Source organism: Chelonia mydas, chromosome 14 (genome assembly GCF_015237465.2).
Source record: "Chelonia mydas isolate rCheMyd1 chromosome 14, rCheMyd1.pri.v2, whole genome shotgun sequence".
Taxonomy (NCBI): Eukaryota; Metazoa; Chordata; order Testudines; family Cheloniidae; genus Chelonia; species Chelonia mydas.
This window is the reverse complement of record NC_051254.2, coordinates 31,756,386-31,772,258: the sequence shown is the minus strand read 5'-3', so window position 1 is coordinate 31,772,258 and position 15,873 is coordinate 31,756,386. Positions and strand designations below refer to the sequence as shown.

The window sequence follows — 15,873 nt, the reverse complement described above, 5'->3', positions numbered from 1 at the left end:
CATTACCTAGAATCATGAATTCTTTCATTTCATGATCACTTTCACCCAAGCTGCCTTCCACTTTAAAATTCTCAACCAGTTCCTCCCTATTTGTCAAAATCAAATCTAGAACAGCCTCTCCCCTAGTAGCTTTCACCACCTTCTGAAATAAAAAATTGTCTCCAATACATTCCAAAAACTTCTTGGATAATCTGTGCCCTGCTGTGTTATTTTCCCAACAGATGTCTGTGTAGTTGAAGTCCCCCATCACCACCAAGAACATAAGGTTGTTCTTATTCGCTGTTGTCCTAATTTGCTAAAAACTGCTATCTGATGTAGCTAATTCCTACAGAGAGCAGTTTCTTACACCACAGGGTGTAATCCAAAAGGCATAAAAAGGCGTAAAGAGGCCATTCTAGTTTACTGGTACAATTAATTTTTCTTGAAATAAAAGACAAGTGGACTTGCAATGTACTACAGTTTTGAAGCAGTTTGTAGCTTCTGTCATAGTGCGTTCTCCTTGCTATTAATACTGTAATTTTCCCAGCCATAAAATTACCTTTTGATGGATTTTTTTTGTGTTTTCAGCCAATCCATTGGTTTGTGGGTGGTATGGGCTGGTGAAGCTACGCTATATTCCCAATTTTTTGCAAATGTCTAGGTTATACTGAAAGAAAAAATGTTATGCCATAAACTTTCCTTTGTACAGGTTTGGTGGGTAAAAAGAGACCAAAGAATAAAATGTTATAGCAACCCGGATGGGGTGACCAGCAGTAATCCTTGCCAAAGCTGACTGGGAGTTCATAGAAACTTGTCAGCAAAAATGCCCATAAAGAAAAACTCACCAGGGCAATGAAGCCCATGTTCACTGTCAACTATCTGTGATCTGAAAGTGTGGTTGAAGACATAGTCAAAAACAGCCTCAGAAAAAAGTATTTACCTCATTATTGAATTCTGGCCCATGATCTGTCAGTATATGCTGTGGACATCCAAGTCGCTGTATAATTTCGTACATTTTTTTTTTAAACCTCACATGCCAGCTTATTTCAAAGTGGAAATGCTTCAACCCATCTTGTAAAATAGTCTGTGGCTGTCAGTATATACCGGTATCCCTCCTTTGTTGCAAGTAATCGCCCTATTAAATCCATTTCCACCAATTCAAAGGGCCAACTGACCTGTATACAAGGGAGCCGGTTGCAGTCATACTTTGGATTTCTCTTATTTCATATTCTCAATTAGCCCAGGAAAACGATGAGGGTAGACTAAGATTCATTCAGCTGTTTAGACTCCAGCCTTGGTGGAACTGGCCATACTGCACCCTAAGGGCTCAGGAACAAAGAGGCGCATAAAAACAAAATGTCATGTCTTTATTAAAATGTCCTAACTTCAGGGTGTATAACTCATGTTTTTAGAATTCTTGTGGTTGTCAAGGTATCCTGGGGTTGTAGATGTGTGTTCATTATGTTTTGAAGGCCAGAACTATGAATGGGTTCAACAAAGAATTAGATCAGTCCCTCAGGATAGGTGCATCAGCTATTAACCAAGATAATCAGGGATGCAGCTCCATGCTCTGCATGTCCCTAAACCATCCTCTGACTGCCAGATGCTGGGAGTGGACAATGGGATAGTTCACTCAGTGATTTCCTGTTCTGTTCATTCCTTAGAAGCACCTGGCACTGGCCACAGTCAGAAGACAGGATACTGGACTAGACGGACTATTTGTCTGACCCACTATGGCAGTTCTAATGTTCAGCAAAAATTACAATAGATTTTTGCCTTTGAGAAAGATGTCATAGGAGATAGTATACTGCCTTTATTGAATATTTGAGAATCAAGTTGTACACATAAGCAATGGCATGCGGAAAAACACTAAGGGCTGGATTGAGAAGCAAAATAACAGTTTCAAAAATGCAATCCCCATTGGTGGATTGAATCAAAACAAAGGTTTGACGCTAGGCCAGAAATTCAGTCAGAGTGGAAGTCAGATGATCCAACAGAATAAACATCTGCTCTAAAAATAAGAAGAAAAAATTAGAGTTAAAAATTTAGGGAACTCAGGGAATCCCAGCAGCAGAGAAGACAACTTGGGAAACTGTTAGGCGACTCTATGCAGTCAGATGCAGAGACAAGGGATTCTTTGTTTCTGAGGGGGTATATGTAAAATGTTTCACTGAATTAACTCTCAGGGATTATCTACACTGGCAAGTTAAAACACTCTAATTTGCTGCCTCAGGGGTGTGAAAAATCACCCCCCGAGCGCAGTAAGTTTGAGCGCTTTAAAGCGCTAGTGTGGACAGGCTCGGTTCCCAGTGCTCGGAGCTAAGCCCCTTGTTGAGGTGGATTACCAGGAGCACTGGCACCCATGGCAGTGCTTTGAACTTTGTAGTGTAGACAGGGCCAGTCCACAACATTTTGGAACCTGAGGCAGGGAACTCAAATGACGCCCCCGTGCCCCCTCGCTAGGGCCAAAACTTTGAAAGGTCTCAATTCTGCCTTTTTCCTGTTCTACTCCTTTCATGGTACTGCTCTGCTACCTACCCCAATAAAGGAGAACTAACAACTTAAAATGCCTTGTTCAAAAATTTTAAGTAACACTTAACTTTCAGGTTTCAGAGTAGCAGCCATGTTAGTCTGTATCCTTAAAAAGAAAAGGAGTACTTGTGGCACCTTAGACACTAACAAATTTATTAGAGCATAAGGTTTCATGAGCTACAGCTCACTTCATCGATGTGCTTATGCTCTAATAAATTTGTTAGTCTCTAAGGTGCCACAAGTACTCCTTTTCTTTTTACTTAACTTTCAAAAGCCTGAACAGCAAATGTAACTTTTCTTGTCTGCATAGTAAACACTGGCATTTTTATCTGTTTGAATAACCAAAGTGGTGCTTTCCGTGTCTTCTTGGGTACAAAGATTTGAACTGCTTCCTGCTGAAGGTCCACAGTCTGAGCCAGCTCATGCTCTATTGAGATGGTTGCAACGCCGACCAGCCTTTTCTGTGTCATTGTGGAGTGTAGATGTGTTTTTATGAACTTCAGCTTGGAGAAGCTGCATTCTCCACTGGCAACTGTTACAGGAAATGTTAGAAGTATGTGCAGAGCAACAAAAGCATTTGGAAAGAGGGTGGTCATCTTATTTCTGCACATATATTCCAGAACAGCCTTTGGAGTTGATCCTGCTGAAATGTATCTTGAGAGGGCTTTCAGTTCATCACCTAAATCACTCGCATCAATATTGCGCATGTCATCATGTGTCAACACTGTCTCTAGTGCCCTGCATTGCTGGTGTAGATCTTTTTCAGGTATAATGAGGAGTTTGGGAATATCATACAACATCCCAAATATACTGCTGTGTTCCTTGAGCTGTATGAAACAGTCTTCAACTGACTGTATTGCACAATCTAGCACCTGGTTAAAGAATTCAGCTTTGAATTGTTGTTTGGGGTCTCTTATGGGATTATCCCGTGCCTCGTAATCAAAATGTCTTCTTCTTCGGTGACTCTTGTATTCTTGAATGGGTGGGAAAAGAGCTTCAGTGTGAAGTTCCTCTGCCAACTTCTGTGCACTCTTCAGAACGTTTTGAAATCCCTCATCTGACCGGTAAGACTGTAGGTATGACTTTGCTTTGTCCAGTTGTTCCATTGCTCCAGATATATCAAGGTCAACACCTTGGAGTCTCTTGCTTACAACATTTATTTCAAACAGTATGTCATGCCACAACACTAAGCCACACAGAAATTTGAAGTTATGTATGTTTCTGGCGATTCCATTTCCCTCTGCCACTCTTCTCCCACAAACAGTTCCTGTCATAGTATTATCCTCCATAAAGGCAACTATGGCATCACCTATCTTCCCAATTTGGTGTTTGATAGGCTTTATCGCATCCACTCGACTTTCCCATCATGTGGCACTCAGTGGTTTCAGTGTCAGAGAGGATGTTCCCAGATGTTGCTTCAAAATTTTCCATCAATGAGTTGATGCAGAGAAAAATATATAGATGCTTTGAATTACATTAAAAAATTCAGCAGCCTCACTAGAAGCTGATGCTGCATCACTGACCACCAAGTTCAATGAATGAGAACTGCATGGGACAAAAAAAGCTCGAGGGTTTAATTCTCGGATCTGGGTCTGCACTCCTCTGTTCTTTCCTCTCACGTTGGCACCATTATCGTAGCCCTGACCTCTCATGTCGGCTATCGCAATTCCTGTATCTTCCAGCTTTTTAAGAAGCACATTTGTCATACCAGCTCCTGTAGTATCATCAATGTCAATACATTCCAGAAAATGCTCTCTGACAGTCACCATTGTTGGGATATTTTCACTAGGTTCTGTTGTTGTTACAAAACGCACCATTAAAGTCATTTGTTCTGTATGGCTGATGTCAGGTGTGCAGTCCAGAATAACAGAGTAATATCTTGCTGACTTCAGATCTGCCACAATCTTCTGTTTGACTTTTGTTGCCAGTAACTGTATGATCTCATTTTGAATTGTTTTTCCAAGATAGTGGTGTGTGTACATTTCTTGCGTGGTGACTCTTCTTAGATGCTCCTGGAGTACAGCATCAAACTCAGCCATCAGCTCTACAATTTTAAGGAAGTTTCCATTGTTTGGCACATACAGCTGATCTGAAGTGCCACACAGTGCTAGGTTTTGGATAGCAAGCATTCTCACAATGGCAATGAGCCTTTAAAGATACTCTGATGCAATCCTCTCTTGGTGCTGATCATCTATGGTGGCCTTTAACCTTAGACCTGGTCTACACTATGAGTTTAGGTCAAATTTAGCAGCGTTAGATCAATTTAACCCTGCACCTGTCCACAAAACGAAGCCATTTTTGTCGACTTAATGGGCTCTTAAAATTGATTTCTGTCTCCCTCCCAGATGAGGGGATTAGTGCTGAAATCGACATTGGCGGGTCGAATTTGGGTTAGTGTGGACGCAATTTGACGGTATTGGCCTCCGGGAGCTATCCCACAGTGTTCCATTGTGACCGCTCTGGACAGCACTCTGAACTCGGATGCACTGGCCAGGTAGACAGGAAAAGCCCCACGAACTTTTGAATTTCATTTCCTGTTTGGCCAGTGTGGCGAGCTCATCAGCAGAGGTGACCATGCAGAGCTCATTGTTAGGATATAGATATTCAGGCCTGTCTGTAAAGGCCTATACTCTAATTTAGGTGTATTCTTATCACTTAGCTAGTTACAGAGGTATAAAAGAATCAAAATCACTGTCTGCCAGTGTAAGGGCCTTCTCTTACTGTGACAGTCTGAGGCCCTGTTATTATGCTAAGGTCTTGGCTAAGCAGCAGAGGCAGCCATAAGCTGGGAAGTGAACAGTCACATCCTCACATTCCAAACTAGTCACATTGAAATAAGGTGCTATTGGGCTGTTAGGAATACAATCCTGTCCTGATAATGCCTATCACCTGCAGAGAAAGGGAAGTGCCTGGAAGATGTGAAAAGAAAGTTAGTTTTATAGCATCCTGTCTGGCAAGAACTCACTTATCAATATCTGGGATGTGAAATCCTCATTGCTTTGTTGTTCTATCACTGTAGTCCCCATTTCCCTATTGTTTGTCTGTATAATCTCTGTCTGGTTCTGTGATTGTTTCTGTCTGCTGCATAATTAATTTTGCTGGGTGCAAACTAATTAAGGTGGTGGGATATAACTGGTTAAATAATCATGTTACAATATGTTAGGATTGGTTACTTACATTTCAGTAAAATGACTGGTTAAGGTATAGCTAAGCAGAACTCAAGTTTTACTATATAGTCTGCAGTCAATCAGGAAGTAAAGGGGGGGAAATGGGAACAGGGAATGGGGTGGGGAAATTGGAATCATGTTTTGCTAATCGGGGGAATGGGAACAGGGACACAGGTAAGGCTCTGTGGTGTCAGAACTGGGAAGGGGGACACTAAGGAAGGAAACTGGAATCATGCTTGCTGGAAGTTCACCCCAATAAACATCAAATTGTTTGCACCTTTGGACTTCATTTATTGTTGCTCTCTGTTCATGTGAGAAGGACCAGTGAAGTAAGTGGGTGAAGGAATACTGAAGCACTTAGAGGAGAGGAAAGTGATCAGGAACAGTCAGCATGGATTCACCAAGGGACAGTCATGCCTGACTAATCTAATTGCCTTCTATGATGAGATAACTGGCTCTGTGGATGAGGGGAAAGAGGTGGACGTGTTGTTCCTTGACTTTAGCAAAGCTTTTGACATGGTCTCCCACAGTATTCTTGCCAGCAAGTTAAAGAAGTATGGGCTGGATGAATGGACTATAAGGTGGATAGAAAGTTGGCTAGATTGTCGGGCTCAATGGGTAGTGATCAATGGCTCCATGTCTAGTTGGCAGCCAGTATCAAGTGGAGTGCCCCAAGGGTCGGTCCTCGGGCCGGTTTTGTTCAATATCTTCATAAATGATCTGGAGGATGGTGTGGATTGCACTCTCAGCAAATTTGCAGATGATACTAAACTAGGAGGAGAGGTAGATACACTGGAGGGTAGGGATAGGATACAGAGGGCCCTAGACAAATTAGAGGATTGGGCCAAAAGAAATCTGATGAGGTTCAATAAGGACAAGTGCAGAGTCCTGCACTTAGGATGGAAGAACCCCATGCACCGCTACAGACTAGGGACCGAATGGCTAGGCAGCAGTTCTGCAGAGAAGGACCTAGGGGTTACAGTGGATGAGAAGCTGGATATGAGTCAACAGTGTGCCCTTGTTGCCAAGATGTATATGTTTGGGATGTATATGTAGGGGCATTGCCAGCAGATCGAGGGACGAGATCGTTCCCCTCTATTCAACATTGGTGAGGCCACATCTGGAGTACTGTGTCCAGTTTTGGGCCCCACACTACAAGAAGGATGTGGAAAAATTGGAAAGAGTCCAGCGGAGGGCAACAAAAATGATTAGGGGACCGGAACACATGACTTATGAGGGGAGACTGAGGGAACTGGGATTGTTTAGTCCGCAAAAGAGAAGAATGAGGGGGGATTTGATAGCTGCTTTCAACTACCTGAAAGGGGGTTCCAAAGAGGATGGATCTAGACTGTTCTCAGTGGTAGCTGATGACAGGACAAGGAGTAATGGTCTCAAGTTGCAGTGGGGGAGGTTTAGGTTGGATATTAGGAAAAACTTTTTCACTAGGAGGGTGGTGAAACACTGGAATGCGTTACCTAGGGAGGTGGTAGAATCTCCTTCCTTAGAAGTTTTTAAGGTCAGGCTTGACAAAGCCCTGGCTGGGATGATTTAATTGGGGATTGGTCCTGCTTTGAGCAGGGGGTTGGACTAGATGACCTCCTGAGGTGCCTTCCAACCCTGATATTCTATGATTCTATGAATAAGCCCCCTAACACTCATCAGAAGAGGGGAGTCCTGGAATTGCAAAAGAGCTCCAGCATGGACCAAACAGGAGGTACTGGATCTGACTGCTGTATGGGGAGACGAATCTGTGCTATCAGAACTCCATTCCAAAAGATAAAATGCCAAAATATTTGAAAAAATCTCCAAGGGCATGAAGGACAGAGGCTATCACAGGGACCCGCAGCAGTGCCTAATGAAACTTAAGGAGCTTAGGCAAGCCTACCAAAAAACCCAAGAGACAAACACCTGATCGGGGTCAGAGCCCCAGACATGCCGCTTCTATGATGAGCTGCATGCAATTCTAGGGGGTGCCCCTACCACGGCCCCCACACCTGTACGTGGACTCCTGCAAGGAGTCTCATGCAAGAGGGATGAGGATTTTGGGGACGAGGAAGATGATGAGGAGGGGGAGGTTGAAGAAAGTGCACACCAGGCAAGTGGAGAAACCGTTCTCCCCGACAGCCAGGAACTGTTTATCACCCTGGAGCCAATACCCTCCCAACCCAGGCTCCCAGACTTTGAAGGCGGAGAAGGCAGCTCCGGTGAGTGTACCTTTGTAAATATAATACACGGTTTAAAAGCAAGCATGTTTAATGATTAATTTGCCCTGAAGACTTGGGATGCATTCGCAGCCAGTACAGCTACTAGAAAAGTCTGTTAATGTGTCTGGGGTTGGGGCAGAAATCCTCCATGGACATCTCAATGAAGCTGTCCTGGAGGTACTCCCAAAGCCTTTGCAAAAGGTTTCTGGGGAGGGCAGCCTTATTGTGTCCTCCATGGTAGGACACTTTACCACCCCAGGCCAGTAGCACGTAGTCTGGAATCATTGCATAAGAAAGCATGGCAGCGTGCGGTCCCGGTGTTTGCTGGCATTCAAGCAACATCCATTCTTTATCTCTCTGTGTTATCCTCAGGAGAGTGATATCATTCATGGTCACCTGGTTGAAATAGGGGAATTTTATTCAGGGGACATTCAGAGGTGGCCGTTCCTGCTGGGCTGTTTGCCTGTGGCTGAAAAGAAATCATCCCTGCTGTGAGCCAGGCGGTGGGGGGAGGGGTGAAGCGATCATCCCAGAGAATTCGGGGGGGGGGGGGGGATTAGTTGGGTTTGTGCTGCACTTAACCCGAAAACATCAGCCCCTCCTTTTAAATGGCCAATGTGTCTTTTTCAATTTTAATCTCCCTTTTTTTCCTCCTGCAGCTGCAAATGTTTCAACGCTGCAACTAGCATGTCCGTCCCAGAGGCTAGCGCAGATAAGAAGGCGAAAAAGACACACTCATGATTAAATGTTTTCTGAGCTCATGCAGTCCACCCAAACTGAAAGAGCCCAGCAGAATGTGTGGAGGCAGACAATGGCAGAGTCCAGGAAAGCACAAAATGAACATGAGGACAGGAGGGACGTGTGAGAGGATAGATGGCTGGAGCAACAGGAGAGGTGGTGGCAGCATGATGAAAGGAGGCAGGATGCAACGCTGAGGCTACTGGAGATCAAACTGATATGCTCTGGCATATGGTTGAGGTGCAGGAAAGGCACAGACTGCCACTGCAGCCCCTGTGTAATCAATCACTCTCCTCCCCAAGTTCCATAGCCTCCTCACCCAGATGCCCAAGAACGCGGGGCGGGGGTGGGCAGGCTTCAGGCACCCAACCACTCCACCCCAGAGGACTGCCCAAGCAACAGAAAGCTGGCATTCAATAAGTTTTGAAGTGCAGTGTGACCTTGTCCTTCCCTCCTCCCCCACCCCACCCAGTGCTTCCCTCCTCCTCCACCCCTCCCGGGCTACCTTGGCAGTTATCCCCCTATTTGTGTGACGAATTAATAAAGAATGCATGAATTTGAAACAACGACTTTATTGCCTCTGCAAGCGGTGATCGAAGGGGGGAGGGGAGGGCGGTTGGCTTACAGGGAAGTAGACTGAACCAAGGGGGCAGGTTTTCATCAAGGAGAAACAAACAGAACTATCACACCATAGCCTGGTCAGCCATGAAACTGGTTTTCAAAGCTTCTCTGATGCACAGCGCACCCTGCTGTGCTCTTCTAACCACCCTGGTGTCAGGCTGTGCCTAATCAGCAGCCAGGAGATTTGCCTCAACTTCCCACCCCACCATAAACGTCTCTCCCTTACTCTCACAGTTATCGTGGAGCACACAGCAAGCAGTAATAATAATGGGAAGTCTGAGGTCTAACGAGTCAGTAAACTGCACCAGCGCGCTTTTAAACATCCAAATGCACATTCTACCACCATTCTGCACTTGCTCAGTCTATAGTTGAACTGCTCCTTACTACAGTCCAGGCTGCCTGTGTACGGCTTCATGAGCTGTGGCATTAAGGGGTAGGCTGGGTCCCCAAGGATAACTATAGGCATTTCAACATCCCCAACCGTTATTTTCTGGTCTGGAAAGTAAGTCCCTTGCTGCAGCTGTTCATACAGACCAGAGTTCCTGAAGATGCGAGCATCATGTACCTTTCCCTGCCATCCCTCGTTGATGTTGGTGAAATGTCCCTTGTGATCCACCAGTGCTTGCAGCACCACTGAAAAGTACCCCTTTCGGTTTATGTACTGGCTGCCTTGGTGGTCTGGTCCCAAGATAGGGATATGCGTTCCGTCTATCGCCCCACCGCAGTTAGGGAATCCCATTGCCGCAAAGCCATCCACTATGACCTGCACATTTCCCGGAGTCACTACCCTTGATAGCAGGAGCTCAGTGATTGTGTTGGCTACTTGGATCACAGCAGCCCCCACAGTAGATTTGCCCACTCCAAATTGATTCCTGACTGACTGGTAGCTGTCTGGTATTGCAAGCTTCCAGAGGGCTATTGCCACTTGCTTGTGAACTGTGAGGGCTGCTCTCATCTTGGTATTCTTGCACTTCAGGGCAGGGGAAAGCAAGTCACAAAGTTCCATGAAAGTGCCCTTATGCATGTGAAAATTTCGCAGCCACTGGGAATCATCCCAGACCTGCAACACTATGTGGTCCCACCAGTCTGTGCTTGTTTCACGGGCCCAGAATCAGCATTCCACGGCATGAACCCCATTGCCACCAGGATGGCCAAATTGCTGGGGCCCGTGCTTTGAGAGAAGTCTGTGTCCATGTCCCCACCACTCTCATCACCACGCTGCCATCGCCTCCTCGCCTGCTTTTGCAGGTTCTGGTTCTGCATATACCAGTTCTGCATATACTGCAAGATAATGTGAGAGGTGTTTACAATGCTCATAACTGCTGTGGTGATCTAAGCGGGTTCCATGCTTGCCGTCGTGTGGCGTCTGCAGCAGAGCAGGAGAGCAGAGTGGCAGCGGAAGTGGTAGTTCAATGACGATGGTTTGCAGACCAACTGCACCGTCTGCTGCCAGGACACAACAGCTGAGCGGGCTGCACGCTTGCCATTTTATGGCGAGACAAGAGCAGCCGAGCAGAGTTGCAGTGGAAGCGGCCCTGCGAGACCACCAAGAGAGCAGAGTGGCAGCGGAAGCGGGAGCCCATGACAGACAACATGAAGAAATTCGCTATCGAGATAAGAGCAGGAGAGCAGAGTGGCAGCGGAAGCGGTGGTTCGATGATGACGGTTAGCAGTCCTACTGCACTGTCTGCTGAAAGCAGTGTGGCACCCACACAGAAAAAAGGTGCAAAACGATTGTCTGCTGTTGCTTTCACGGAGGGAGGGGCGACTGACGACATGTACCCAAAACCCCCTGCAGGAATGTTTTTGTCCCATCAGGCTTTGGGAGCTTAACCCAGAATTCCAATGGGCGGCAGAGACTGCGGGAACTGTGGGACAGCTACCCACAGTGCAACTCTCTGAACGTCGATGCTAGCCTTGGTACTGTGGACACACTCCACCAAATTAATGCACTTAGTGGGGACACACACAATCGACTGTATAAAATCGCTTTCTAAAAATCGACTTCTATAAATTCGACCTAATTCTGTAGTGTAGAGATACCCTAAGTCTCATCTCAAGCTCTTTCCACCTATGGAATGCTCTCTGGTGATTTGCTGCCTTCTCATGGCATGCCAGATTTCTAGCCAGATTTTTCCAGTCCTTTGTTCCTGTAGAACCCAATGTGGCTGGAACATTAGACTGGAAGAGTTTGCAAACATCATCACCATTTTCAAGAAGGGAGACAGGGCAGCTGTCGAGGCATTGTTCTCCTCTCCAACTTTGGGAAGATTCTTGCTAGAATCTCACTGAATCGCCTGCTCCCTCTTGCAGAAGAAGTACTTCCACAGTCCCAGTGTGGTTTCACATCATGAGGCACAACCAACATGATTTTTGCAGCCAGGCAGATCCAGGACAAATGTCAAGAAAAACACCAGGAGCTGTATATGGCCTTTATCGATCTGACCAAAGCCTTTGACTCTGTCAATTCTGTCAGGCTCTGTGGAAAATCATGTCAAAGTTTGGCTGCCCAAACAAATTTATCACCATTGTAAGACTCCTCCATGACCAGTGACTGCCTCCATCCTGTGCAGTGGCTCTTCCTCTGAGGAGCAGCAAGTGAAGCCAGGGCTGGGAACAGAGCCCAGGACACCTGATTGTCAGTGTTGTGTCCTATCCACTAGCGCACACGGCCTACCCTTTCCCTCAGGGGTCGCTGTGAGGAGCTGCTGTGCAGAGCTGGGCCAGGCAGTTTGCTCTGACAGTGGTTAGGTTTGTGCACATGCTCCAAGGCCGTTGTGTGGGGTGGGGGAAGAAGGGGATTCCAGAGGTGGGCTTCTGTCATTGAGCAGGCCCTGTCCCCAATTCAGTGGTCCCAGCTGCTGCAGTAGGTCAGGTGCATGGGGAGAGAAGGGGGTTCTGAGAATTGGGGCCCAGTTCGTTTGTGGATCCGACCCCTGCAGTGAGGCTCAGTGGCAGTCAGGCAGGGTGTGGGAATGGCAGGGTAATGGGGTCACATCCCCAGTGTTGGGTAGAAGATGGGCTGCCACATGCTGCATCATCTGAAGTTTTCTCATTGTATTTACTGGGTAGAGCCATCAGAATTGGGGCGTCTTTCCCATCTCTGATCTGCATTCCCTGCATGCCGTGGGCATCTGCTGAAGTCCGCTTCATTAGGGCAGAATGCAGCACCCTGCTTCGGTATGGATGGGGGGTTCCTGCCTGCTGGTCCCAATACAGGGACAGGAAGTAAAAGTTCTTTTCCAACTATTAGACAACCCAAAGCAAAGAGGTGACTCCTCTGAGCATTTCAGGTCAGTTGGAGGTATTTACATTGTAGGCTATGAATCAGAAAGCTGCAGATCTCTTCAGATACCTGCTTAAAAGATCCTGACTGTAACCAACAAGCCATTGTCTGACTCACAGCCCAGAGATCCGGTCTGAGTGGTTTGCGAAGAATTATAAAAAGGTGAGGAGAAGTTCATACAAATAAATATTTCCCCTAAGACTCCAGAGCTCCAAAATGCTTCACCCATAAGTATTTAGTATTATTACCATACCTGAAGCAGTCAATAAATTAACAACACAGAAATTTTGTTTTTATAAACTTTTTCTATCTATGGACTCACCCCCCACAGCATGCATAGACTCCAGGTGCACACAGAGCAAACAGAACCAAATACAGACAGAGAAAATTACACACAGATGTGTCCTCTTTCAGACACACAGGGAAGCCATTCCAAAGGTCACGCCCCACCTGCTGGATCTGTGTCTGAGCCTCGGTCACCACAATTCTTTGGTAACCCATGAAATAGTTTCACATTCCAAACTCGCAGTGACATTCTGCAGAAAGGCAGCAAGGCCAGGGCCTGATGAATCCCAAGATTTCACAGCCAGAAAATTCACTCCGGCTGTGCCCTCGGCATCCAGAATCTGAGCTCTTGGCCCAGCCCACTGTGGCACTGTACAGGGGCCGTTAAAATCTGTATCTTGCTGGGGAAGAATTTCCACCATACAAGCTCTGTGCAACACAGAGGTAGGCTATGTGTCAAATGGCCCTTTGGAAGCCCCACCTAGGTGTCCCGATTTTATAGGGACAGTCCTGATTTGGGGGTCTTTTTCTTATATAGGCTCCTATTACCCCCCACCCCCGTCCCGATTTTTCACATTTGCTGTCTGGTCACCCTAGCCCAGCCATAAGGGATGTGCTGGGAGTGCAGCTGGGGGCTAGTGGGGCTGGGAGGGAATGTGCTGCAGGTAGAGGGAGTAGGTCCATACTCTTAGCACTATGGACATTTTTCACAGTGCCGTCTCCCATAGACGGCCCACACTGGGCTCCTGTGACTTAGGGTAGCTCCTCTGGCTACCTTACACTGCGGGATGCTCTGCTCCCCTCCTGCCCCCAGAGCAGCCTGGAATCCCAAGGATGCAAAAGTGGTGTCAAGTGACCTTTGCTGTCCTCCCCCAGAGCTGTGAGTTCTGTGCTGCACATCCCAGAGGCCCAGCACAGTTTTGCACCCTGTTTCTAGCCCTTGTGGTTGCAGAGATAACCTTCCGGGAACCATTGGCCTGCCACCATGTTGGGCGGTTATGAGCTAGGAGGCTCTCAGCTTTTATCACACTTGTTAGTGCTGCGGTTCCTAGCCAATGGAAGCTGCAGGGGCGGCACTTGGGGTAGGGGCAGCATGTGGAGCTCCTGGCTGCCCCTACGCGTAGAAGCCGGAGTGGGGACATGCTGCTGCTTCTGGGATCCCCGCGGAGCCACGGCATGGAGCGGGGCAAGTCCCGGACCCTGCTCCCCGGCAGGAACTTGAGGGCTGGATTAAAACATCTGAAGAGCTGTATGTGGCCCCTAGGCCGTAGTTTGCCCACCCCTGGTCTGGGAGGTCCTGTGCCGAGGTCGTGGATTTTCTTGCCCTCTGTGAAGAGGCACATGTCCTGTCCCATCAGAAGTCACTGGAATGCCAAGATCTACAAGCAGATATTAGACCGTACGAAGGAGACGGGGCACTTATAGGACTTGGTCCAGTGCCCCAACAAAGGAAAGGAGCTCCGCCAGTTATAAAAACAAGACTTCCAGTCATTGTTGCAGTACCTGTTACAATTATGCAGACCTGGACTGGGTTTATGCAGAAGAGGACACCACCAAACCCTGGCACGTTCTGGACTACACCAAAGGCACCCAAGTGACCGATGACCCCAGGCAGGAGGAGACTGTCACAGCCAGCCAGGATTTCTTTGGTACTCAAAACTCCAAGGCAGAGACAGACACCCAGGCTGACAATGCTGGGGAAGGAACCTCTTCTAGTCAGTGTTATGTGCTACATTGCAATACAACTGTATGGGTGATTTAAACAACTTGGTTCCGGGAACCATCGGCCTGCCACCATGTTGGGCGGTTATGAGCTAGGAGGCTCTCAGCTTTTATCACAGCTGTTAGTGCTGCGTGGTGGCACATGCCTGTAACCTCAGCTATTTGGGAGGCTGTAGCTGGCGGATTGCTTGAGCTCAGGGGTTCTGGGCTGCAGTGTGCTATGCTGATCAGGTGTCCGGTGCCACTGACAGCCTGGCCAGCGGGTGGTTGAAGGACTGGCATGAATGACATGTTGTGATCGGTGCTGTCTTTGTGAGGGCTGATGGACGGATTGATCAAGGTGAGTGCTGCAGAGAGTTGTTACGGCTGCTAAGTCAGTATTGCCAACCCCAGATGTTCAAAAATCATGAGATTGGCTTTCAAATCATGAGATTATGTAAAATACTAGATTTGGGAGTCTTTTTATTTGCCTTCTGCTTTTTGAGCTTTTAGGGTTTACTGGGGTCACATGTTGATGCTTTCTCCACAGGTATGAGGGCTAGAAACTTACTTTGTTTTTCAGAAGGAAGGCTGAAATCATCACCACTAGACTCCAGGAGCTGGGGCTTTAAGGAAAACAATAATTATCACGAGATTCATGACAAAATCACGAGAGTTAGCAACACTGCTACGTTCTTACGGCTGCTCAGTGCTGTTGTTCTTGGAGCTCAGACGTCAGCTGCACGAGCAGGGAAGGCCGTTTACTGATTCAGCAGACCTTATGTTATTCATAAAGAAAGGCCACAGGCTCGGTTTGGTGGCGAAAGCGCTCGGCCAGGTTTATAGTCAACAAAGCACAGTACTAGCACCCTGTCCAATGGGTTACAGGAACACTAACACATGTATGACCATGGCTCAGTCAGGACACCAGGATCCTGTCCCCTCGGCTGATAGAAAGTTACCCTTCCTATAACTTCTCCTTTTATACCTTGATACAAACAAGTTAAGTATTACACTCCAGATATTGATAGTTACCACCCTTATAATTTGTACATAAGAAAGCCATACTGGGTCAGTAACCTGTCTTCCAACAGTGGCCAATGGCAGGTGCTTCAGAGGGAATGAACAGAACAGGGCAATTATCAAGTGATCCATCCTGTCACCAGCCCCAGCTTCTGACAAACAGAGGCTAGGGACACTTCAGAGCATGGTTTTGCACCCCTGCCCATCCTAGCTAATAGCCATTGATGGATCTATCCTCCATGAACTTATCTAATTCTTTTTTGAACCCTGTTATAATCTTGGCCTTCACAACATCCTCTGGCAACGAGTTCCACAGGTTGACTGTGCGCTATGCGCT

The 15,873-nt window shown here is 47.0% G+C and overlaps 2 protein-coding genes across 7 annotated transcripts in view; both read right to left on the bottom strand.

Moving 5' to 3' along the window:
• The window catches only part of LOC114020077 (zinc finger protein 239), a 479,276-nt gene that overhangs the window by 144,323 nt on the left and 319,080 nt on the right, over nt 1-15,873 (bottom strand). The gene's annotated exons all lie outside the window — the stretch shown is intronic.
• Nucleotides 1-15,873, bottom strand: part of LOC102945825 (zinc finger protein 436) — a 1,196,575-nt gene that overhangs the window by 1,071,242 nt on the left and 109,460 nt on the right. The window lies entirely within an intron of this gene.